The sequence below is a fragment of the Lolium perenne genome, chromosome 3 (genome assembly GCF_019359855.2).
Source record: "Lolium perenne isolate Kyuss_39 chromosome 3, Kyuss_2.0, whole genome shotgun sequence".
Classification (NCBI taxonomy): Eukaryota; Viridiplantae; Streptophyta; class Magnoliopsida; order Poales; family Poaceae; genus Lolium; species Lolium perenne.
Window position 1 is genome coordinate 341,730,891 of NC_067246.2, and position 9,929 is coordinate 341,740,819.

Below are 9,929 nucleotides of genomic sequence, written 5' to 3' on the forward strand. Positions count from 1 at the left end.
GTTTTTAGTTTGAGAAATCAAGAAAGGTATATGAGGAATAATAATACCTCATTAGTTTTCACCAAAAATATTATTCTTATTTCGAATTCCCATATTTACTAAATGCTTTGAAAACTGAAATATTTTTTGTTTTCATGCCTCCTAAAATAAAAATTTTAAAGTATGGGAAAAATTATATGACACTCATATTTGGGCAGAAATCATAACTAGCCCAAAAGTAAGTTTGGTTATTTTCAAAAAACCATCTATAGCTCTTCTATGCCAAATTCTGAAATTTCAAACCAAGTAGTTGTCGTATCCCTTTTGGAAAAGCATGCAAATTTTGGAACCCTGCCCCACACGTGAAACTAACTCAATGCTCTCACGTAGGCATGTTTAAAATTCTGGAACTTCATCAAAACCGATTCCTGACTGTAACCGACCCAAGCCATCGAGTATCTCTCTCTGATTCCTTTCTCCTGTAGCCCCACGTGCACAAGGTACAGCTAGCTCAGAATCGACTTGGTCACCACAGCACACCAGCTGAACCAAAACTGATCGAGCGGGACACGCTCGTCCGCACCCAAACGCACGCACCTTAAACCAATCCCAATCGACCATCCTGGATGTGCCCGTCCTCATCCACGCACGCACGCGCTAGGCACACCGGCCTGTGCAAGACGCGATCACCGTCCCGTCGCCGCGCACACCCAAACCAGGCCTCTCTCGCCAGCGCGCACGCGTGTAACGGCTCCAAGCTGCTGACGCCAGCACCAACGTCAGCTCGCACAATGCCAGTGACCTCAGCTGTGACGATGCCTTCCATTGAACACCCTTTGGGCAGTGGCCCCGCACTCCCTCCCGCGCCCTTTCCCGCTCGATGTTTCGCCTCCGAACCGTAGCGCGCGCGGACACCCTCCTCCGCCGCCCATGCTGCCCAATGGCGAGCGCGTGGACCCGTGCACCGTGGCGCTGCTCCCTGTCCACCGTACACCCGCCCCGGCCTATATAAACCGACCCCGCCTCCTCACTCGACCACTCCTCACCACAACTCGCCACTCCCCTCTCCCAGCTCGTAGTACCGCTGCGGCGCAGTCTCGGCCGCTCCCTCGCTGAGGAGTGCGAGCCTCGCTCTTGGTAACCGCGGGGTGACGCGCAAGTCTGCGCACGGCACCAACTCTCTCTGCCTCTCATTCTTCTTTCCGACGTGTTCCTCTACCTCTTCTCGTTCTAACACGCCCATCCTTGTTGTCCAGGTCTGCCCGTATCCCGCGCCGTCGACGTAGGCCGTACGGACCAGAGAAGAAGGCTTCGCCGGTATCGTCTCCGTCGAGGCTACTGCTGCTCTCCGCCCTGCCTCGATGTCTCTCTCGCGTATGCCCTCTCTACCAGCGCTGAATCTTGTTGTTTTTCTCGGCCAGGACCAACGCACGGCAGCCACCTTCGAACACCACCGCACGGCGCACCGTCCCGTCCTTGACGCTACACACGCGCACGTCCGCGTCGGCAACCAGGAGAAGCCAACGCATCCGAGACACTGAGTCGAACCGCCCAGACCATCCCCTTCATCCCCACGTCGTCCCTTCGTCGCCTCCGTCAAGCACCGGCCGTCCCAGGTGAGCATCCGAAGCCACCATCGTTTTGAGCTAGCTTAACACGACGTACAGACCAAACTAGATTCTTGCACGATTATTGAAGCGTTCTTGTTTGCCTTTTATCAAGTTGTCTAACCAGAACCATTAGATCTTGATCCAACGGTTGCTTGCCCATTCAGTTTTAAGTGAGAGCATGCTAGGTGGGGCCTGTAGTCAGATTTTTATTATTTTTGTTTGCCACTAAGTTTCAGATCCAATCTCGGCCGGCCTGCTCTGTTCACGTGGCCCGTTTAAAAATTCAGCCCGTGTTATTTTTTTCTATTCCCTGTTTCTGCAAATAAATCCCTGTCAGATCACTTCTAGCTTTTAATTCACCAAATATTCCTAGATGATCCAAATTCAGTGATTCAATTTTTTTAGTATACCTGGATGTTTCCCTGACCACCTCATACAATAATTAGTCCAATGTCTGTTTTGTATATTTCAATGAATTTAAAATGTTACAGACATGCATTATCCTTATTAATTCATTTGTGAGAGTTTCAAAAACATTTTTAAACCCAAATCAATTTTTTTATTAAACTACATAGTAATGCCCATCCCCTGGCACTGGTTTGAGGATTTTATGTCATAATATGAGATTGTGGTTTTTAGTATAAAATTATTCAAAATCTGTGTTCGAGGATTTATTTCAGGAGTTTAGAATATTATTTTTGAGTGAAACCACTTTTGTAGTACTCATATTAGTTTTGTTGACAACATATCCAGAGCTCAGATTCATTTGAGCACTGGGATTTTCTAAGTTTTTAAACACTAAAATGGACCCTCTGATTAGTAAAATAATCATTAAAAATCTTTTATACTTTCAAAATTGGTGAATCCAATTTTGTATGGGTCTAGGTTTGAATATCTATCCAGAGATATAAATTTTGGTTGATGTACTTGTGTGAGCAAAATAAAGTAGGAAAATGATTCCTGCTTTTCCAAAAATGTTTAAAAATAAAATATAAAAGCTTTTGACACAAAACCAGTGCACATGCCTTCTTTGTGTTGTTATCTATCAGGGCATATAAAGTTTTAGCCATGGTGATAACCAGAGAGGTAGTTGCTAATTTATGAGGCTCTCGTGCCTTTACTAAGAGAAATAAAAAAGGGTTTTCTTGAAACAAAATTGTTAAAGTTGTTTTGTAGGGACTATAAGTTCTTAGTATCTTAAATATTAGCCCTTGGTTGAGTGGTTAGCTTCTGATTGTTGCATGTTTGTTTTGTTGGTGCAATGTGTTGATTGTGTTCCTTTTTAATTCGCGGCGATAGATTCGGGCATTATCGAGTTTGAGGAGAGGAAGGATTTGAAGAATTTGAAGAAGACCAGGGACAATTAGCCAACCAAGGCAAGCCATCTTTTGATATCTTGCTGTTATGTTCTTGTTGTTGTTGATTACCTTTTTGCATCCTTGTCTCTTGATCTATCGTGAGTTGATCCTACTTATTTGACACTATGCATGCTTGCTCCAAGCATGTTTGACCCCCTTGACACCTAAATTATCTTCCCCTTAGTGGTATGATGATTAGCATCATGCCCCCTTGATGTAGCCTGGGGGTAACTCATCTATGCCATGGTGGTACCCCAAGGGGACAATTGCTAATTTGTGAGACTCTCATGCTCTTTTTAAGTGAAATAAATTGGTGTTCTTTTAAAGAGTTGTTTTGTAGTAACCATAAGTCCTTTGTATGTTAGCCCTTTGTAGAGTGGTTAGCTTTTGATTGTTAATTGTTGAATGTTGTTTTGTTGGTACAATGTGATTGATTGTGTTCCTTTTACATTTTCCGGCGATAGATGCGAACAATTCCGGAGAAGAAGAAGAAGGGGAATCGGACAAGGATTTTATTTATATTGTTGGAATTATTATTAGATGGAGTTGAAGAAGTCCAGGGACAAATAGCCAACCAAGGCAAGCCATCTATTGATCTCTGACTATTGTGTCACATATTGTTGACACTTTGTTATTATTCTTATTCCTTGATCTATGGTGTGTTATTCTCCATTTGTGTCATGCATGCTTAATCTTAAGCATGGTAATCCTCTTGGTCATATCTTATACACCTCTTAATGAGTGTTGTGTAATATAAATAATCATAGTATGCCACCTTACTTGGTTATCTTCACATGCTTACTTTGAGCATGTTACCCTACTTGCCAATTCACTCACATACACCCTTGTAGTGAATTGATAAGTGCCTTCATGATCTTGGTGTACTCTCACCTTGGGAAGAGTATGCCTACCCACCTCGGTATGTAGAGTTTGTTGATCCCCAACACCTCTTCCTTTATATTGTTGGTTAATGACACAAATCTGAAAGTGTTACCCCTCTTATGTTGACAACATGCATGCTTACCTTAAGCAAGTATGACTCCTTTGACTCTACCTCTCTCAATTTTCCTATTGGCATGATGAAATTCATCACGGCCATATGATGTGTTAGTTCCATCATGAAACTTTAGGTTGGGAAACCCTCAAGGTCTACCTTGTTGTAAAAGTTTTGATAAAACCTTGGGTAAGTCGAACTTACTCGAGTGGATGTTTATGAAAGGAAAGGATCTTGATAAAGATGATGAGAAAGAGAAAGTGGTTGTGTTTATGAAAACGTTGGCGCCTAAGTATTCACCCATGCCAATTAACCGGCGCAACCACATTACCCCAACGTGGGCACGGGGCTTAGCTCGTAGTTTGTTCTTCTCAGCATGGGACACCGCACAACTATACAAGGGTAAGGTTACCCCCGAGTCCGGGTTGTCGTTGGTGGAGACAATAGTATAACGGGATGCCTTCGGGGCTACCCGTCCGGAGGACACTATGGGTCTCCTGGCTTGGCGGTGGAGCCACGCTCAAAGTGAGGTGAGCTACCACGGTGCCGGGGAGGTACATACTCCATAGGGTAGGATCCCGTGCTAAGTCGAGTAGGCGAAAGGCTATGTCCGAGTTTTTGTCATGGCATAGTTGATATGCAGGGAAGATGCCCACATGATAGACTCGCGGATCTTGTGGGGAAAGTATGCAGACTCTGCAGAGTCAAATCTATTCGAATAACCGCGTCCGCGGTCATGGACGGTTGGAATGGCTGTTGCTTAGCCTGATGAGTTTTGGTTTACAAAAATTGTTTCGCAAATGAAAGGAAAGAACTTGTTTTGAGGTACCGGAAGGGTACGGGAAAGGTTGTGTCAACATATGGAGATGGTCGGGAAGGATAAATAAATTGGGTTACCCCATCCTAGTGTTTTATGTTGTGGAACTCTTTTGAAGTATCTTCTTCAACAAAGATATAGAGATGTCATAGAACCTTCTTAGTGTCCCCTTCAACTGTGATGTTGGGATGCTATATCCACAAGAGAAACTACTTCTCTTTCACATGCTATATCCACAAGAGAAACTGATTCTCTTCCACATACTATATCCACAAGAGAAACTATTCTTCCTCTCTTGTCTTCTTTAGTTAGAATTGTTATCACCTTCTTGATGGTTTGCGAGTACAATTCCAATGTACTCACGGCTTTGTCCCTGGCTATTTACTTGTCCAGACTTGGAGGAATTCGACAAATGAAGAAGGACTTGGATGACGTCTATGCGAGCTAGGAACGTCTTCCCAGTCAGTTGCCTGTAGGGTTGAGGCAGATGACTCGGGCTCTACGCTGCTGAAGTGATTCCGCTACTCTGATGATTAAGTTAGGCCCTTCAAGGCTATTATGTAAAGATTGGTCATGTGACCTTGTTGTAATTTTTCTTATTCCGTTTTGTAATGGATGATGTAACTTTGATATCAGTTCGGTTATGTGTTCACGGCGCACTGATCATGGGATCGTGAACTGTATACATAACGGGTATTTCGGACAGCTAGTCCGGGGTCCCCACACTTACATGCCACTTTTTCAGCTCATATCTCAGCATTTTCAACTTATCAGCCATTATCGCTGAACTGTACTTCTTATTAGATCCCTTGGCCCAAGAACTCGAAACACAGTCCACAAACCCAGGCATATCCACCCAGTAATTATCAAAACGGAAGATCTTAGCTTTTGGAATGTTTGTATCAATATTGACTACACATGGCACATAATCAGATCCATTTTTGGCCAGGGGAATAACCAGAGAATTAGGAAAAGCAGTGATCCAATTTGCACTAGTGAAGAACCAATCCAGTTGCTCTAATAATGGATCTTTTTGCATGTTTGACCAAGTGTAAGCACGACCTTTTATTGGAATTTCCAAAAGCCCCAGATGACCAATGATTTCATTAAACAAGAACATGTCATGAATGTCTCCTCCAGGCTTATTTCGATTATCTTGTGAGCGCATAAAATTAAAATCTCCTAACAACAACCAATTTGCCTCAGGAGATATTTGCAAATTATATAACCAAGAAACAAAGTTGTCTCTCTCCACACCCTGACAAGGCCCATAAACACACCCAAGTGTCCAAGTTTCATTGTTATGCATAGAGGTGAAATTAATAATTATGCCATATTTATCAGTTTGCACCAATTCCCCTGAAAAAATTGCTGAGTTCCACAGCACCAAAATACCCCCCCCCCCCCCCCCGAGGCACCCACTGAAGGAGCACAGACAAAGCAATCAAAACGTTTTGGGCAGAATTTTCTAATTGCTCTCCAATCAAAACTTTCACACTTTGTTTCTTGTAAACAGATGATATCACATTCACTTTCCTCAATTTTTGCTCTAACTTGTCTCTGTCTATTGTCAGCGTTGATTCCTCTAACATTCCAACAAAGAATTCTCCACTTTCTCTTAGATAAGATACTCATTAATAAACTTCATAATATAGAAAGTAGATAAGTACTGACATGTAATATCAGCCCACAGCAACATCAAACTCATGACCCACTGACAATAACCAGAACTGACAAAGCCACACATGACTGACACAAAAGACCTAGTAACCCTGACTGAACCCATTCTTTTTAGTACAAATACAGCCAGCCAAAACACTCTTAGTACCACTTGGATATATGTCTCTGCATGCCCTACACAAGCCAAAAACCCACACACATACTGACACTGAATAAAACACCACTTCACACAACCACCCAGAGCACAAGTGGCACATATTCCTTCTCTTGTATTAATCATTCTTCTTGGTGGTCTTAATGTTGTCGGATGAAACACGACGTTTCTTTCAAATATAAAGAAATAACTGAAGTCTTCAATTCTCCGTGTATTATAATGAATAGCTCAAGGTTATTTTACATATACTAAGATCCATGATACATCAATCTTTTTAACTTGGAGAACGAGTCTATATATGTTTTTTGGTACGTAGTCCATGTTTTCTATCAAAATCGGCTTCACGCAGTGTTCACTAAAATAGGCACAACTTTGTCATATGAAGTCCGTTTTAAGCACTCAAATGTTCAGAAAAAACACATATATATGAATGTATATTCACTAAAAATCAAGGTAGGATGGCTACCGTACCGCCCATGCTTACAAATCAGACCTTGATGGGGTCGGACCGCGTCCATATTTTTTTCGCACGTCCAGCAAACCATTTCAACGAAGCCCCAAAACACCGGCCAAAATTGCTCGGGTTGCCGCCTCCAATTTTCAAATGTTCGAATTTCCCATCTTATCCTTTCATCAAGAAACGTACCAAGCGGTTCTTCTCTTATTCGGGCCAAGGACAATCTCACCCCAGCCATTAAACCATACCACATGCACAGGCGCCGAATCCTACATCTCTCACGCGTCACCCACCGAATCGGAGCATCTCGCCCGACGACGGCCGTGCACCACCATCCCACCTCACCACCACAGCCTCCTAACCAGCCACCGTAGTGTTCGAGAAGACGTTGTCAAGCAAGCCGGAGCCGCTTCCCCGACAAAGGCGCACACCACACCATTTGTGCTCCACCGTAGCTGACGTCCACCGCGCCGGATCCTGCTCTGGGACGTCGTCCACCTCCACCACTACGTCGGATCTGCTTCCCGACTCCCCGGTCTACCGCACGGTGAAATGGGTAGACCCCACGCCCCACCGGTCCACCACACGAAAGCAAAGCGTAAACCCGTCCACTCCCCATGCGAAGGTTGGTGTGTAGCCGCTTCCGTTATGCATTTCATTTCCGAACATCAGTTTGGTGCGATCTGTTTTAGGGGTTTCGAGTTTACTTTTCCTACAATCTGGTTGGTGCTATCTGGTATGACTGTAGTAGAAGTCAAGCCTGCAGAGTGATTAGTCGACATTATTAAACTGCATGTTTATAAATCCTGTAAATATATGTGTGCCATCTGGTTACCAATTGGCATGCACAGGGAAATCATTTATTTTTGATCTACGCATTATTCCTTTTTAAGCTATCATCTACTTGCTACTGCTAATTTGCTCTTCTACCGCTCTACTCAAAGTTCCATGATAAATCTCGTTAGCATTTTTTCTAATGCATGCTAAAGATACTGTACTAGAGTACAAAGAGGGCCGGGGAGAAAATATAGGCATCGCCAGTGAATAATCAAACCCCTCTCATGTCTCCATCGATAACGATCAGTTTTCTTATTCAGAACTTGATCCTACTGAACAAGAGTCTGAGGGAGACCTGAGTAAAGAGGATGCCCTTGTCAAGCACCCTACTCCACCCCCCAAGGTGATTGCTCGCTCTTTTCATTGGCATTTTTGTTGCATCTTAACTGTGATGTATCTGTCCAACTCAACCCAAGTTATAGCATTATCATCTTCTCAGTTAACACATAATAATAACATATGTTTTATCATGTCTTGGATTGCTGTTCTTATGTTCCATAATCGTATCAACCATGTATATGATTTTGTTGATTGAAGTACCATTTATCTCTAGCAGGCATCAGGGACTTCACGTAAGGACGTTTCAAATACCAACAAGGTGAAGAACATAGTTCAACAGGAAGCTCAATGGCTGACAACTCACCTAAAAATAAAAAGGGTTCAAGCTGGTCATGTCAGATCACAAACAAATGCAGTGAACAGAGTAAAAACAAGGTCTCAGATGCAGACTCACACTAACCTAGTTGAAAATGATGACCAGGCAAAAAAATATTATAATGTGAAACACCAGAATAAAAAGCTTTGACCTAACCCCACATCGGTTAGTCCAAAAGCTGTAGACGGAGCAAATACCAAACCACATGTTCCCCAGCCACCTGTTGCCAATCCAGTTACCCAAGAACAATTCACAGCAGACCCAGTTTCAGCAGCAGGTTCTCCGCACCTAACTAATCACGATCGCCCGCTGACCTTTAGTCCTGCCAGAGACAATTTCTTCCTTAAAGATGAGGGTGGAGCCGAATTAGGTATGTGTTCCCAGGCTTATAGTTACATGCTCCTGTACATACATACCTTGATAGCTTGATGTAATGCTTAAATTTGTAGTTGCACCACGACCAAGAAAACGAAGGGGCCCAACGACTTTGAAATCGCTTAAAAATAAGATCGCCCGGATGGGAACAAGATTTCCCATCACATCAGTTATAGCAGGTATCTGAAGGCCACTGAATCCACAAGAATCATCTAATATAGCATCGATCACAGGCGTTTTTGTCAGGACTCAGATTCCTATCTTTCCATCATGGAAACAATACGTAAACACCCCTTCCCATTTTGAAGGTTTACTGCACATGTTACATGTAAGTCATTTTCGTAAACAATACCACGTTGCTCGTTCACATGCCCTCTAGCTTGCTGTTGGCTAGCTATCTAACACATGAACGGTTCCCATTGTTGTAAACAGACATGTCTTGAGTTTGATGATGACATGAAGAATGTAATCACTGTTATCAGGAGCATATTCTCTTCAGCGTTGCGCCAGGAGCGCCATAGGCTAAAGATGAGATACTTTGCTGGGGGGACTCCTAGCGATATTCCAACAACCTCTCCTATACTACAGATGACTGATGATCAATGGTGTGATCTTGTTGAGTATTGGTCTGCTCAAAAGAATTTGGTATGTTCTGTGAAGACAGCGAGACAATATCACATTACTGATTCCTATTTAAGCATGTGTCTCACAAGTCTTCATTTGTAGTTCATCGCTCGAAGTAACATGCGTGCTCGTAATAATGTACGTTTACAACATCGTACAGGATCTCGTAGCTTGATTGGACACCTCTACTGTATGGTAAGAAATGTTATCTGTACAACTATATTTAAATTAGTAAATCATTTAGAATTTATATAGATGCACAATATACATGGATCACAGGCTTCTGAGCATAATGAGAAAGCGGGGCTACTCTGGAACTCGTTTCGCAATAGGTTGGGTGTGTCTCTGCCTCTCAGCCCTTCGTTTGACTTTTCTCATTACTTCACGCC